Genomic DNA, 18263 nt, shown 5'->3' with positions numbered 1-18263 from the left:
GCATTTTGAAAAAAGCGGTGCGTCCGTGATTACCACATTTTTGAGATTTTTACCAGTTCATACCTATATAATTTTGTAACATTTTAAATTCAATTACTTTTTACAGATTTTTCATACAAGTATACTGCAGTTTCAATTAATTCTTCCAATAAATTGTTAAATATTTCATTAGCGACTATTCACCTGTAAATCAGTTCCCGTTTACAAAATCTTTTTTTTTTTTCTCTTTTTCCTAAACATTTTTTCTTCAAATATAAATTGAGACATTCAAACAAGTGCTTCATTAATTTCATAGCTTGAACTGAATTCTTTTGCTATTCTGATAACTTCATATGTACCTTAGAATTGGTAAGCAAGTGCAAAAAAATTCAGACTCAGAATCCGACTCCAATAATTCAGCCTCAAGCTACGAAAGTTTAGTTTCATTTTCGACCGAAGAATACACAAACCATGAAAAAAGATTTCAAGGCTTCGAAGATTCTTCCAGTAAAAGTTTGACTTCTAATTTAGCCTCAAATCTTAACGATTCAAATAGTGCAACATTAACTTCAACTTCTTCTGCTTTAAAATCAGAGCTTAACTACTCAAATAGTACAAACTTACTTACCCCTTCTTCTAACGTTAACCCAGATCTTAACGATCCAATTAGTACAAACGTTGCCTTACCTTCTTCTATTTCAGCTTCAGATCAAATCATGGCAACACCTGAGGAAAAGAAAACTTTCATTAACATGTGTGCAAATTTTATTAGAGAAAACTGCAGCGGTGATCCTCTAGCACTTGAAACCTTTATATACAAAATCGAATTAATTGAAGAGTTCGCTGATGTAAATTTCACTAATACTTTTATAGCGTTCTTAAAATCAAAAATAGAGGGTAAAGCCCGTGAAGCAATACCAATGCAAGTAACTTAAGTTAATGAAATCAAAGTAGCTCTACGTAGGAGGATCAAACCAAACAACTTGGAAGTTGTAGCAGGAAAAATTGCAGCGTTGCACGTTAATAATAATAATTATACAGATTTTGCCAAAAAATTCGAAGATTTATCTGACTCACTTGAGCAGTATCTTATTATTGAAGGGATCACTCAAGCGAAAGCTCATAAAATGGCAGTCGAACAAACTGTTAACGTGTGTCGTTTAAACGCAAAATCCAATTTAGTCAAAACCTTTTTAGCCTCAACGGCATTTACTGATCCGAAAGACGTAGTAGCGAATAACAACACATTCAGAAATTCACGTGGTAGTTATCGTGGTTTTTACACAAACCGCGGCTATACTGGGGGTCAATTCTCTAACTGTGAAAAACTGAAAAATGTACCCTCATTGAAAACTCATTTGCACACATAATTTACACTTTAAATTTTCATGCGATTCTGTAAATTATTGTGAACATTGTTTTGCTGAATGAGCGCTGAATGTAAAAGTCGTATGTCAGTGATAAAATATTCATCAAACGCCATGAAAACAAAAATGTCATTCCGTAAGAGTGCATATGAGTTTTTAATGTCATAAAAGTGTACACTGGTTGCCAATAAAACTCACGAAGTTTTCATCAGTGAGTTTTTTTGTTCACAGTTTTGCTTTAGAGAATCAGACTTTCAAAGTTTACACAATTTCTTGTGTACACCTTAAAACTCACAGTTAGCGGATAGGGCCCCTGGTTATAGAAACAATAGTTCATTTGCATACAACGGCAACCGTAACGGCAACAATAATCAGAGATATCGAAATTATAATAGAAATAGATACCCGAATAGCAGCAATAGTAATACACGTTCAAATACAAATTCTAATTCAAATAATAGTAACAATAGATGTAACAATTCCAGACCGTCAAGCGGTAGAGGCAGAAACGTTCACGCTTTAAACGCGAGTGCCCCTCAGGAGCGAACACTGGGGGAGGACGAACTAACCGAGTAAGCGAATTTCCCTCACCAATAGGCGTCTATTTTTTAAACTTAAATTATTCATATTTTATAGAATTACAACTTAACGAGTCAGAAAAATTTTGTTCTTTCCTAGTAGACACTCAATCAGACATTTCTTTAATAAAGATTTCATGTTTAAACAGTCATATTTCCTTAAACACAAACGACATTATCAACATTACCGGTGTTACTTCCAATTCAGTTTCTACTTTAGGTAAACTTACCACCCACCGTCGCATTTCTGTACGTCGACGATATTATCGTTAACGGTTGTAGTGAAGCACACCATAATAAAAATCTTTCAGAAGTTTTCAATACTTGTAGATCTTTCAATCTCAAACTTAACCCAAATAAATGCAACTTTTTACAACCAGAAGTTACATTTTTAGCCAAAGGTTTGTTGCCAGACGACTCCAAAATAAAAAGTATACAAAACCGACTGATAAAGACGCGGTACGACGATTCGTCGCATTTGCAAACTATTACAGACGGTTCATACCTAATTTTGCGTCTCTGGCAGCGCCTCTAAACCGATTAAGCAGAAAAAGAGTTTTATTCATTTGGGATGTAAAGTGCGAAAGGGCATTTTTATCTTTGAAAGCAGCATGACTTTCACCAAAATTACTTCAATATCCAGAATTTACAAAACAATTCATTATTACGGTAGATGCTTCCACAACTGGATGCGGCGCTATTTTGAGTCAAGAACATCAAGGTAGTGATTTACCAATTTGTTTCCCTTCTAAAGCATTTAATAAAGCAGAGCAGAAAAAACCAATTATATTATTGGAGCTCTTAGCTATCTATTTCGCAATAAAACAGTTTCGACCACACGTTGATGGCACACATTTTATTGTAAAGTCAGATCATAGACCTCTAGTATACCTATTCAACATGAAAGACCCCTCTTCGAAACTTTCGAGAATAAGGCTAGAACTAGCTGAATATAATTTCACTATTGTATATATTAAGGGTAAATCAAACGTTGGTGCTGATGCATTATCGCGTATTACAATCGATGAGATTAGGGAATCGAACAAACAAATTTTAGCAGTATAGACAAGATCAATGACAAAACGGCAAAACAGCAATAACCTTTCTAGGAAAACAGACAAAAACGACGAAAAACAACTTACTTTACATGTCTACGACAAATTTTCATTTAATTTTTCAAAAAAGATTCCACGAATAAAATCTGAAATTACTTACGACAAAAATAATAAAACAACAAATTTAAAAATGTTTGTGCATATCAAACATAAAAAACTCGAGTAACTTAGTTTTGAGCTTGTTAACGAAATAATGACTTTAGAGAAATTACTTTCGAGGCTTGAATCGGAAGCCGGCAAACGCTAAATTAAGCAGATTGATTGGCCTAAAAACGATATTTTATTCAAACATTATACTATTACAAATTTCAAAAATATTGGAAATAAAACTTTAAAATCATTAGAAATTATTTTAACAGATCCAGTGAGAGAGTAACAGATGAGGATACAAAATTAAAGCTAATGAAAATTTACCATAACGATCCCATTTCTGGTGGACATTGTAAAACTACGAACAAAATTTTATTGGAAAGATATGACTCGTGATATATCGAAATATATCAAAAGTTGTAATGATGGTCTTTTAAACAAGGTTAAACCTAAAACAAAAGAAAAACTTATTTTAACACCAACTCCTTGTAAACCATTATATATACTAGTAATTGAGGCAATAGGACCCCTACCTGAGTCCAAATATGGTAACAAGTTCGCACTTACCATGATTTGCGGCATGACTAAATACCTGGTAACAGTCGTTGTGCCAGACAAATCGGCAAAAAAATCGCTTCAGCAATTTTTGAAGGATTCATTTTAACTTACGGCACAATGAATGCCATAAAATCACAGAAAGGTACAGAATTTAAAAATAAATTATTCGAAGAATTAGCAAAACTTTTAAATATTAAACATAATTTTTCAACTGCATACCATCACGAAACTGTTGGTACAATTGAACGTAATCATAGAGTTTTTAATGAATACTTACGTGCTTATTTGAAAGATACTTTTTTCTGATTGGGATGTTTATTTAAAATACTTTACTTTCTTATACAATACTACGAGTAGCACAGTTTTCGACAATCAATTTTCGCCTTTCGAGTTAGTTTTTGGGAAAAAGGCAACTTTGCCTAATGAATTAACTAAAGAAAAAATTTACCCAATCTATAATGTCGAAAACTATGCCAAAGAAGTTAAGTATAGAATGCAGAAAACGCACAAAATGGCACAAAACCTAATTAATAAAAATAAGTTACAAAGTAGAAATCGGTTTAATAAAACGGCACGTCCGTTAATTGTCAAAATCAGAGATAAAGTACTTTAACAGAAAGAATCAAATCCCAAACATGAAAATATTTATAAAGGTTCGTTTACTATAACTAAAATTAACGAACCTAATGTAACTATTTTCGATGAAATCAAAAATAAAGAACACGTTGTACATAAAAATCGCCTAAGTAAAGCAAATTAACATTACTTTAATACTTTGAAAAAACTTTAAATTTGATGAAAAAAAAATCCAAAATTTTTTTAGTAATAGCATTTAAGCAGCCACGAAGGCTCAAAAAAAATTGTTAAAACAAAAAAAGAAAAAAAAATAGCACAAAATTTTATATATTCAAAGTAAAAAAAACTATTTCATAAAAATTGTTCATAACTTATAACAAAATTGTATTTCTTAAGTTACAAAAAAAAAAACATATTTCAAAAGCAGCAAAGATTAAAACTGTAAAACTTCGACAAAACTTAAGTTGAATATAAATAATGTAAATATTTACAAAAGAAAATTTAAAAAACAAAGAACATACAAAGTATTTTACTAATTTAAAATGCAATTAATATTCCTACCAATAACTTTCTAGTTCCTACCAGTAAACTAATATAAATTTAAATAAAATTTGAGTATCTTACCTCTAACTTCATTTGTAATAATCAGTAGCAAAAATGGTTCCGAACCAACGAATTCAAAAGGGGAGGTACACCCTAATGTAAATATATTCGTGTTCGCAACAATTTTTATAAGTTTATGGGTAAGAAGAATGTGACAAAACTGATCACTTTGTCAATTCTTGTTTTCCCCAAAAAGGGTGATGTAAGGGTAAAATTCTCCAAATCATCTTTTATAAACCATCTGGCAACATCGTTCCTCACAATGCAAGATGTACAGTGTATCTTGCTAGAAAGAATAAAAGAATGTATGTTTATATGTATTCAGCTGCTGTAATGCAGCGTGTACGAAAGAATAAAATATATGTGGGGTGAAACATGAAAATGCCGATGCCACTCTTGCCAATCGTCGCCATCATTATAATTGCCGACTCATTTGACTAGAGACGTGTTCATCCAAATTAAATCCGAATAAAATATAGTATTTTATATTATTAAATCGGGGTACGTGTTTTATTAAATTTTTAATGGAAATTAAATTGTGGCGACATCGGCCACCACGTTTATAGTGATCCTGGAGATAAGACTTCATATGGCTACGATCTGGACGTGGCGCCCTCCAAGAACGACAAAACCGCAGGTGATGTATAGAGATCAGCAGAGGCGAGGCAGTACAGTGAAAGCAATAGCTATCCTTAAGGCCTGTCTACAACAAATGTATGAAATACAAACTATATGATTTGCTCAGACCAACTATCTGACTTCAAGCAGTTCTAAACATCAACCACAGCAATCCAGCAATAAGCAAAATTAGCAATCTACTAATCTGTAACCACCAAAAGAATTACCGGCAGCACCCTAGCTGATAACGCTGTTAAACTAGCAGCAGTATCACCACTTAAATTAATCGACGCCTCAAGTAAAGCAGACGTCAATAATACAGTACCTTATATTCATGTTAGATCCGCAAACGTCCTATGGACAAGCTATTCACACAGCTACAATTCAATCAACCCCATGCGCTATCGTCCCATCTTTCCAACTAAAACACCGAGAAAGCAATCAATCAGCTATATACGCTTGCGTTCAGGCCATAATCCTCTGACATATAAACACCCCTACAAGACTCCAGCAAAATTCTAGTGACCGAAAATGGCGGCCAACAACAAAAAATTCCACCTTGTTCCACAAAAAATTTTATTGTATTTATTTGATTAGTATGAAAAAATGAGATGGCCTACTGAAATTCATATATAGCTTGACTTTTCTTACATTGTATGTATATGTGGAACATGTGACAGAAGTGAAAATTATTTGGAAAGTTCATAAAATTGTGTACGTGCCTTTAAACAAATTTGAAATTTGCGAACAAAATTAACATTGCAAATTAATTTAAAAACGTTTAATAATATTGTTTTAACAACGAAATACTAAAAATAAGTTAATTAGCAGTGAAAATTTTGTTATTGTACGTGCGTACGTACATTAACGAGTAGCAAATAATCAGCGGAAATATTGAAAAAATTATAATTGTGATATTATTGAGAAAAAAATAATAGAAAATATCAGTGTATTAGTGCCGACTGAAAATTGTATACATTTAATTAAAGTAAAATTAAGAAAGCTATGTATATTAACACACAAGTTCTGCACCAAAAACGAACAGTTATTTGTTTGGGGGGTTGGGCCGATAAGCGTAGGAATTCGCAGTTGCCATTGGCAGCGACGTCGACATCGAATTGCTCGAATTGCTTTGGGAATTTGGAATTACACCATCGTTAACTAATTTGAAAGCAAGTGAGTACAATAGCATGAAATATACATAATATATAATATATAACGCCGTTTTATTGTCTCCAAAGGTTTCTTCATTTTTACATGTTCATCATTCACATCCACTTTACTAAATTCCTCAAGCATATCCTCAAATTCGTAATCATTATTACTAGCCAATAGTTCTTCCTCTGCACATGCCAAGTCTAAAACATTTGTAAGGCATCTGCATTTTGTTGTTCCAACTGGAGCTCTTGCATTTTCGCGCAAACTTTTTCATATGTCTCAGTGGGATTTTCAATATCATCCAGCATTTGTTCAATGCTTTCAAGGCGTGGTAGACTGCCAGAAAATGTTTAAATATTCACTTTCTTTTCGCCCAAATTTTGATTGAATGTGTCATTTAACACGCGTGTGGCGTTCAATTGTTCAACTGCACACACGATTGGCGAAAAATTCGCCTAATCATCGCCGGCTAATTTTGATGTAGTTGGTGTGTGTTGCTGTGCACCATTGCTGATTCCAGCAACATGTGGTGTTGATTCGTATAATTTGTGTGTACCGCCTTTACTTTCATGTATGTTTTCAGGCGTTTTACAACGTGTTTCTGTTTCTAGATGTGTATCGGGTGTTAATTGTTTGAATTCAAATGTTTCATTTGCTTTTGCTGTTGGAAGACATACAGTTTCATCCATAGACCAGGGTTTTTTGAATATCTCATTGCCAGATTTTGCCAATGATGTAGCAGCTGCGACATCAATGCCATTATCGCTGCTTTCACATAAACTTCTTTCAACTAGTTCGAATGTGGTATCGCTGATCATCGCTAAGCAACATTGTAGGATGCATTATGTTGCACTTGATTTCCGGCAAACCAGTCACTGTTGTTGTATTCTCATCGTTGTTGTTGTGGCGTTACGTTGTTGCATTTGCTCATCTTGCATGCTCTCTGTAGAATTATCCATAGTATTATAACCAGATGCAGTCTTACTCAAAGCAAGAGATATATCATCAATTTGACCAATTTGTAAATCTCTTGTAAGCGTTCCATCACCTGATAAGGTTAAGGATTCTAGAGCTTTTCTATCACGTATCATATCGCTTAATGCGTAACCATCACTTGTAGCGCTATTTGCTAAATTGGAAATGCCACCACCATTTAGCACTGGCTCATTAAAATCGAGGCATTGAGTTGATTGTAAAAAATTGATGTTACTGAAGTCAGCTGATGTGATTAAGGAGTTGTTCATACGATCCATTGACACTTCCATGGACGAACATATAGAAGGGGGTGCGGAGGTGTCTTGCAAAAATGATTTATGCATTGTGGTGACAACTCCGCTAATTTGGCAAATATACTAAAAACTTAAGTTGGCCTCAGCGAATAAGAATTGAATAAAAACATTCTTCATATTTAGATTTCAATTTAATGAGACTTGTGTGACAGAATATATATCCTGTAATAGATATATAACAAGGTTAACATTTATACTCTCCGCAAAAATCAGTGAGCCAATTTGAACGCTGTTTAGGCAGGATGCCTAACTTTTCCGCATCTGTCTGCGATCCCCCCAATGCAACTCTGCGAATCGATACTCGATACTCGAATTAATTTGTAACCACCCACACCATCACCGCCACATGCATGTGCATGCATGTACATGCACGTGTATGTGTGCTTTTTGTCAGCACTCATGCATATGCATGTCGGGGTTGATGTGTGGGTGCCTTTCCCCTCCAAAACTGAGGATTTTGCGGGTCAACGGTTGTAGCTTGCTATACAACCGGCCTCTTGGATTTCAACAGCCGTACAGCTCACATCTGCCGCCAGCGATCTCTGCCGTAATTGTTTGCGTTTATTCAGGTAATATTGTAACCTTTGCTATTTTTACATTTACCCAATAAATCATATCTATTATAACGAGAAATCTCGTATTCTCTTATTTTATTCCAACCCGCTTATTCCCACTGAGATCGACCCCGGTGCGCCCACCTACTTCCAAGAGCACACGCACCCCGGCCGAACATTGGGTCCTTCTCCCCGAGAAAGGAATTAAAGCGCCTATATACAGTCCACATCACAACATAAGATCATAGCTGACCGCACCGAAATTTGAGAATTCCTCACTTAAAAAGTTATCCGGAGAGTTTTTGCCACAATCAGCAGCGATACCACAAAAAGGTCAAAAAGTCTATTATTTAAAACCAGCGTGCAAAACACCGAGCAAGCGACAGCCAGCTAAAGCCACTGCAACACATCAAGTCATCTTGCCACATCAGCACCATACAAATCACCAAAAAGTTCACAGTAAGTGCAATATTTCTTGCCACATTTTTTTGGTTAAAAGAATAAATAAAAAGTGCGAAAAATCAATTCAAAGTGCCATACGTGATTGTAATTAACCGCGAAAAGTGTGAAAAAACTGTGTAGTGCCAAAAAGAAAATAAGTGCAAACGCGTTGCATTAACGTCGTTTAAGATTCCTTGTGACTATCTGGTCTGTCCCCCCACCAGCGGTAAGGCTCTCCAGACACAGCACAGGGAAGAGGTGCACATAACCTCACTTTCAGAAAAAAAATTCACGCCATTCGACTGCGGCAAAATTCAATTTCTTTTGCGTCACTATTATTTTCACTAATTTCTCTAATTAATCTTGTTACACAGTTTTGTTCTTTGTTGCATAAGATTGATTTCACGGTTTCACACTTTTCGTCGAGTTTATATGAATGCGCGCACTTATTTTATAATAAAATTGAAGGTTGAAGTGGCGAGTGGCCCCCCTTTACTTCGCACAATACACATTGGTGCTGATTCCCCCTGCTCCCTGATTTACGGCACAAATAATCTGCAAAGCCAGACAAAAATAAAGAAATTAAGAGTAATAAAATCAATTTTGCGTAATGTTAATAGTTGTTGGTTGGGTGATTCGCTCAGCTTTTCAAAGTTATATCGCTTGGTTAATTTGCTCTCCACCTTTCAACCATGAACATGGATTCTTACATTAGATTGGCCGATCGAATAATCGAATTCCAGGCCGATTTTAATGATATCAATGCGGCTCTGCACACAGTACACACTCTTGCAATACAGTAAAAAGAGGTGCAAGCTAAGTGAGAAAAAGCAGAGAACGCCCTAGAGGAGTTGCTTGGCTCTGACACGCTCGACGCAAAGAAAATTGCAGCGGTCAAGATCAAGCATAAAGCGGCATATGCCGTATTCTTGCGTTGCATGTCGAACATGGCTGAACTTCAAGCCAAATTGAAGCAGGAAAGAGATAGTCAGGTTCGACCTGAAGGAGAGCGTGCGCGTGAACACAGTATCCGCCTGCCAGCTTGCGATACTGAGGTATTCAAGGGCGAGTACCTATCTTGGCCAACGTTTCGTGACCTGTTCACGGCCATCCACAAAAACAACAGTCGCCTAAGCTCAGTAGAAAAGCTGTTCCACCTCAATCAAAAAACTCAAGGTGAGGCAAAGGACATCGTCAAGAAATGTTCCTTGACAAATGAAGGCTTCGAAACAGCCTGGAAAAACCTATGTGAGAGATACGAGAATAAGCGGATTCTCGTGAACTCACAACTACAAATTTTATTTGATCTAAAAAAGATAGATAGCGAGTGCGGCAGCTCAGCCAAAAGCTTACAGCGCGACATAAATAATTGTTTAGCATCCTTAAAAACCCATCAGATTGATGTTTCAAATTGGGATGCGATCATCACATATTTATGCTCGACAAAATTACCCGAAGGTACGTTGGCTCTATGGGAGCAGAGCATTGACCACAATCCGGACATATCAAAGAGGGAGGATATGGACAAATTCTTGTCAAATCGTTTTCAGACACTGGAAACAGTGTTTGGTTTTACAGGGAATGCCACTTCTAAAGTGCAAAAATCAAATGCGTCGCGCCAATCGACAGAAACCCCTACAAAAAGATTAGTTCTTTTCAAACAAAAGTAACCAAGCAAACAACAAAATCAATATGCAAAATGTGCAAATCTACGGAGCACAGATTACGCAACTGTTCACGTTTTTGCGATTTAAACCCGGTAGAAAGGATTAAATTCGTCAAATCCACAAATGGCTGCCTGAATTGTTTATCCCAGGACACACAGTGATGAGGTGCACCAGTTCGTACAACTGTTCCAAATGCCACTCTCGTCCCCACACGCTCCTGCATGCGGACACACTTCAGCAACCGGCGGTGCGCAACCCTTTCAAAGATGCCGATAATACCCCTTCAACTTCGGTACAGGCACGGAAAAGACAGGAATCGGGACAACCACCTTCCTCTACGAACCAGAATGTCAAATCCTGCCATGCCAATTCCAGCACAGGTGTGCTATTAGGAACTGCTCGCGTACACATTCACCATAATGGTACCGACTACTCCGCGCAGGCATTAATTGGTTCTGGGTCTAAATGTTCCTTTATAACTGAAAGACTGAAACGCATAATCAATTTGCCAGCGAGGAAAATGCATGCCCATGTTTCAGGCATCACAAATGCGGTGTCAGCTCAGGTGAAAGAAGCATCCAACATCGAATTACATTCACCAGTGGATCCCTGCTTCAGCCTGACTACACCCGTACTAGTTCTAGCGAAACTCACTGGGAATCTTCCATCCTGCCATATCAACGCAATGACTATGCAGGCATTCCCAGACTTGGTTTTGGCAGACAAGAGGTTCTACGTCAACGAAGACGTAGACCTCATACTTGGCGGAGACATATATCCCCAAATTATAATGAACGGTATAAAAAAGAATGTGCTAAACACACTCTTAGCCCAAGAGACAGTGTTCGGTTGGATACTAACCGGTCGTATCGAATCACCGAATCCAACGAAGAGCATTATGTCTTTCTACAACGAGGTTGCGTTAGACAACCAACTCAAAGCTTTCTGGGAGGTAGAAAATGTACCCAAAAATAAAATATCAAATGAAGAGGAGAGGTATTGCGAAAAATTATTTACAGGAACAACGAAACGTGATGAAGATGGAAGATACACCGTACTACCATTCAGGCAGGATTACCCTAATAACATTAATTTAGGACCGTCCCTGAAACGAGCATGCTCTCAATTCTTCCACAATGAGGGGCAGCTAAAAAAAACCCAGATTTAGGTAAAGAATATGTTCGAGTGTTGTCAGAATATGAAACACTCGGACATGTGAGAAAATTGAAAAAGAATATCCCATCCGACGATTCGGATCATTACTTCCTGCCCCACCACGCCGTTGTAAAAGCAGAAAGTACAACCACCAAGGTACGCGTAGTATTTAACGCCTCGAGCCCTGTGGCCAACGGTAATAGCTTAAAAGATATTCTCCTCCCAGGCCCAGTTCTACAAGCCGATCTACCCATCCTTATATTACGATGGAGACTATACCGTTTTGTCTTCAATAGCGACATCGAAAAGATGTATCGTCAAATTTGGGTGAACGAAAATCACACCAAATTTCAACGCATTGTATATCGCACTTCCCCGAATGACCCTATTAGTCTCTACGAATTAAAGACGGTTACCTTCGGAGTGAATTGCGCTCCATTTCTCGCGATAAGAACGCTTCTCCAACTAGCAGACGACGTCTCAAATTCACACCCTACAGCGGCTAGCATACTGCGAGAATACATGTATGTAGATGACGTGTTAGCGGGTGGACATACGATCATATCGACCATTAAAGCCAGAGATGAAATTCGCCAAGTCCTACACTCAGTGGGCTTCCAACTTCGCAAATGGACCTCCAATTCAGAGGACATTCTAAGGGACATCCCCAAAGCAGACCTCCTCAGTGAAAACTTCCTGGCATTCGAAGATACCAGTTCAGTGAAAGCATTAGGTATTCGATGGAATGCCCACTCAGATTTATTTTATTTTAAAGCAGGGCCGCTGGACAACCCGGAAAACATTACGAAGAGAGCGATACTATCAGCAATCGCCAAACTTTTCGATCCCTTGGGATGGCTGGCACCAATGGTCATTGTGGCAAAAATACTCATGCAGAGTATGTGGTTAGAAGGCACCGCGTGGGACGAACCAGTATCTACCAGTACGCTAGAACGATGGAAAACCTTCACCGACCAATACCATGAGATCGATAAAATAAGGATACCTAGATGGGTAAACTTTTCTCCAGGAACCGACATCGAGATCCATGGATTTTGTGACGCATCCGAGAAGGCTTACGTAGCAGCCGTTTACATGCGCGTGAAAACGGATAACGACATCTGGACAAACCTGCTGCTAGCAAAGACCCGAGTAGCCCCGGTGAAAACCCTGTCTCTTCCACGATTGGAACTTTGTGGAGCCGTGCTGTTAGCGGAAATCACCGATCCATTTTTTAGGAACCTTAAATTGGGACCAGTGAGAGTTCACCTGTGGACGGATTCAACGATCGTCCTCGCATGGAAAAGGAAACCGCCTTGTTCCTGGTCAACCTTCGTCGCACATCGGATCACCAAGATCATCGACATGGTCGGAAATAAGGACTGGTTGCACGTGAACTCAGAGTCTAACCCAGCAGATTTAGGTAGCAGAGGATTACCGGCATCTGAATTGGTCAACAATTCGTTGTGGTGGCAGGTACCTTCTTGGCTGCAAGAAGACACTTTCCAATGGCCAGCACAAGAAAGTGACTACATCACCTCCGTAGAGGAAAAAAGGGCGAAGACCTGCGCAGCAACAACAGTAAACACTACTGATGTTCTCCAACGCTTTTCAGACCTACCTAGGGCTTTACGGGTGCTCTCATACGTTATGAGGTTCTACCGAAGAACTCACCCCGAAACAAAAAATTCATTCCATGTAATGTCGCACTTAATCTTCCCTGATGAAGTTAAGGCCACTACACGACTTTTAATTAAAATCTATCAGAAACAACATTATAGTTCCGAATATAATGATCTAAAGGCCGGAAAACCAATTGCAGGGAAAAGTGCAATACTCTCACTTAATCCCTACCTAGACCAACATGGCATCATTCGGGTAGGAGGGCGACTCGGGGCGTCAAAGGACTTAGCTTTTAATGAACGCCACCCAATCTCCCTCCCATACAACTGCCGGTTATTCCGTCTGACAGTCCTAATGTTTCATCAACAAAGTCTGCATGGGGAAAACCAACTCATGTTTCGTCTGATACGCACCCAATACTGGATACCTAACATCAAAACCATGATTAAGGCAACCATTCATAATTGCAAAGTTTGCACTATACACCGAAAGCGTGCTCAAACCCAACTTATGGGTATTCTCCCTCGCGAACGCACGACATTCAGCCGTGCATTCACGAATACTGGAGTTGACTTCGCCAGACCATTCGACATCAAAAGCTACCGCGGTAGAGGGTGTCGCCTATCCAAAGGCTATGTTTGCCTTTTCGTGTGTTTTTCCACACGAGCAATTCATCTGGAGGCCACTACTGACCTCAGCCCACCATCATTTCTTGCGGCATTCGCCCGTTTCATATCTAGGCGCGGATGCCCGGAAAATATGCACTCCGACAATGGTACGAACTTTGTGGGAGCGTCACGATCCTTACGATCAGAATTCAAGACTTTCATCTCACAAACGCGAGAGAACGCTGTCTCAAAATACAACCACCAGTCACTCACGTGGCATTTCATCCCTGCGGGCGCGCCCCACATGGGAGTGCTGTGAGAGGCTGGAGTGAAAAGCTTCAAAAGCCACTTCAAAAAGATAGCCTCACCATACAAATTCACCTTCGAGGAATTCCATACACTCTTGTGCCGCATCGAGGCATGCCTGAACTCGCGGCCGCTCAGCCCGGCATCCAATGACCCAACGGACATAGAGCCACTTACCCCAGGCCATTTCCTCACTGGCAGCCATCTACTGGCTCCGCCAGAGCCGGAAGCTAGTGAGAGCCCTGCCTCGATGATCAATCGGTGGCAGAAACTCAAAGCCCTCCATCACACTTTCTGCAAGCGATGGAAAACCGAATATCTATCCGAACTTCAAAAACGAGTGAAGTGGAAGCATCCCAGGTAAAATATAAAAGTCGGAGATCTCGCTGTCTTCAAAGAGGACAACTTATCTCCCAACGAATGGAGGTTAGGTCGAGTCATCAAGGTACGCCCCGGCGAAGATAACCGAGTTCGCGTAGTCGATCTCATAACCGAGAAGGGTCAAGTCAGACGACCTTTGGTCAAACTCCCAACGGAGGAGATGGATTGCGAGAAGACCAAGAGCTCCGCATAACAATCCCTCCGTTCTTTTCCCTCTTTTCCAAATTCGACCTTCCCCCCGAAACCGCCCCCCCCCCCCCCCTAAGGCACTCCAAAACCCAGCTCTCGTTCACCCGAAACGAGGCCAACCAATAAGCTAACTCAGATGCGATATCTGCCAAAGAACATATAGGCCCTCGGCCTATTTTTATTCCCAATTTTAAATCAACACAATTCACTCGCTCACCCAGAGCGAGGACACCAGCAAAAGCCAACCACAGAACGGCGATCCGATCTGCCACAGAATACCGCTGAATCAATCGACATACATATTTCCAAACAACTTATTTAGTTAGTTAAACTATTTTTTGTAGCTACTTATTAGCACACAACTACTTATAGGTACACAAGTTCAACCGCAACAAAATTCCCCTTCCCCACTAAAATACCAGAAAGTAATTCCTTGCTTTCTTCTGAGTCAGCGATAGGAAGCGTTTCATCTTATCTTGTTGAGCAGATTTTAGTTTTTTCATCTTGTGAAGACATTCCCCGTTATGAACTTTTACCAGTAGCTGCATCAGCAAAACACAAAACTTTAAATCTTGGTTTCCATGATAGCGACGATTTTACAGCATTCTACTGAAGACGCTATTGGCATATGCATCAGTCGCATATTTAAGCATTAAAATCATTTAATGCTTGTGGCATTCATCTTTGAATCAACCCCTAATATATGTTACCGCCTTTGTCCAGCCGCTAGCTTTGTCAAATCGGGAGACTTGGGGTATGAAGTGAGAAGTGACAAACTTAGCATTCCAGACGCTATTTTATCGTTAAGCAAATAAAAATGATTTTTCATACCCTTCTCATAAGTACATATATTTTCAACTTAAGTATGATCTCAGAATCAGTTCAGAAGAGTGATTTAAAACCCTGGAGCCTACTAAACGATTTTGCATCGCTGAGTTCGCTTATTCTCTCAGTAATTCGGGATAAATATTAAAAAAAGGATATAAATAAATAAAGTTTGCAACCTTTTCGGGGAACTTCCTTTTCACCACCTGAGGTCAACTTGGAACATGTTCGACTTGGGTCAGTTTATTTTTAAATTCATTCTTCTTTATTAATCCGTGAAAAGAAATTATGCGAAGTGTGCACTTAAAGGACTCTTATCAATAAAGTATCTAGTCGTAAATTGAACCCGACTTCCACCTGGATTTATCTGGGTCAACTCGTCGTTGCATTTACATGCAATAATCTGGCTCAGGGTATTTGCAACGGAATGATGGGCTATCACCCTAGTGTGTATATCTCACACTAACTTCTGCAAAATTGATGAAAAATATTCATTTAACCTCAAGACTATCTACCTTCCATATTCAAAAATCGCTTACAAAATCGCTTACATAGATCATCAAGGATAAAATAGGAATTCACTATTAGCCACCTCAAGATAGCACAATGCTTGCAACTCACTTTCCTGCACTCTATCTCGACTTCTCAACAGGTATTCCCCTAAGATTTTAACTGTTCATAAAAATTGCTTGTCAGCTCGTCAACTAATTTCAATATAGTAGTATTACATACATATATATGTTTCGTAGTCTTCAGCATTTTGAAACGTGTCAGTCACAAATTCGAAAATTATTTACTAATTTCGCAGGGACTCATTTAAATTATTGATGTACATATATAGATAGTTTTGAAAATCGATACATAATCTAACTAAACGTATTAATAAATATAAAAGTTGATGTACCTTAAACCTACTATTCCCATGTCCTGCCTGTGCTGCACGAATCGTTGCCTCATGAGGAATGGTTGCATCCATGCTTCGGCTGCCAGCTGGGACATCACATTCTCGTAAGTGATATTTTATTATGAAGTACTCTCTTGGTGCGCTGTTTGCACATTTTGTCTCTGTACCCTCTGCTGGAGTCCTCTGGCTATAACGGCAGGCGGTTCTGATGAGTTTAAAGTAATGCATGTCACATTAATTGTACAAAACACGTACCCGTAAACGAGGCATTCGAACGGACTCAGTGTCCACTTGTTTGCAACCGATATCACCCTCAATATGTTATAGTCCATTGTTAACTGACGGATTCGATGACTACCATCGATTAATTGATCAGAAAGCACTAAAATAATGCATAAATAATTCAAATTTAATAGACGAATATGGTAGCGGATAGCAACAAGCAAATAATAAAATTTACGGTCAATATACATCCTCAGGTACATCACAATCTGTTGTTTTGGTCACCTGGATTTGTTTGGAAAGAAAATACTAGCAAAAATGAAGAAATTTCCAACGTCCCGAGTTTAGACAGTTTACTAAAGAACTGAACGAGCGTTTGGAAAATCTTGGAGCTCCTTACTTGGATTCTTTCAACGAAATGCTTACCGATGGTTTAGCGAATTGTGCAACATATATGACGCCAATCGAATTCAAAACACCAGCTGGCGAGCATATACAAATACGCATAGATAATATACAAATCGCATGACCGAAAGTGCCTATGGCTGTAATAGACGTAAAACAACGCCTGACATAACCAACTGAATCAAGACAGCTGCATACCTCATATATGGGTGTGTGCAGTCCACGCATTGCCTGGACTGTTAGTGTGTTTGAGAAAGCGCCAATAGAAGCGGATCTTGGTGAAGTGCCACTTATGCTCACATCCAATGCATGCAATCTTGGCAAACTAAAGCCTGAGGACATGGTTAAACATGGTGAACATGACACAGACTGGGGTGGCGTATTTCTTATTAAAGGAAACGAACGCATTATACGTATGCTTTTGATGGGTAGAAGTAATTATCCAATTGCAGTTAAACGTTCTTCGTGGAAAAATCGCGGTGCGAACTTTAGTGAATTAGATATTGGTACACACCATACGTGAAGATGCGAACTCATTCAATAATGTACTACACTACCGCGACGGAACGCTACCACCGAAGATAATAATGCACATGCTGCCAGTTTTTCGTCACCTTCTTCAGACTCTAAATCCGAATCGCTTCCACCATTGCCCGTTGTGGAAGTGCTCATCGATTCCTCTTCTTCGCTACTAGTGCTAATACTTTCTTCAGCAACTGAATCGCCGGCAGAGTCGTAAGAGGATGATGATGATGAAGAGGTTAATCCGCAATGTGGAACAGGTGTTGGGTTCGAAATGAGTAACACTCGTATTCCATTACTTAATAATAAAGTTTTGTAATGTTTTTTGTCGCTTTCCGACTTGTCTGGGAGGTCCCGATATGTCACTGCTGACTCTGTGTTTACCATAACTAAAGAATGCCGTCTCAAATATCGAGGTCGTAAGAGGGTTGAGCAACGTGGGTTTACGCTCTGTCGCAAAATGTGTTTACCATAACTAAAGAATGCCGTCTCAAATATCCAGGTCGTAAGAGGGTTGAGCAACGTGGGTT

The 18263-nt window shown here is 38.9% G+C and overlaps 1 pseudogene; it reads right to left on the bottom strand.

Annotated features, from left to right (window-relative positions):
• Nucleotides 1–6645: 6645 nt before the first annotated feature.
• Nucleotides 6646–17553, bottom strand: LOC137241602 (uncharacterized; annotated as a pseudogene).
• Nucleotides 17554–18263: the final 710 nt, after the last annotated feature.

This window comes from Eurosta solidaginis, chromosome 2 (genome assembly GCF_040869045.1).
Source record: "Eurosta solidaginis isolate ZX-2024a chromosome 2, ASM4086904v1, whole genome shotgun sequence".
NCBI lineage: Eukaryota > Metazoa > Arthropoda > Insecta > Diptera > Tephritidae > Eurosta > Eurosta solidaginis.
Note: the sequence above shows the minus strand (reverse complement) of the source record. Positions and strands in the feature narration are given on the sequence as shown.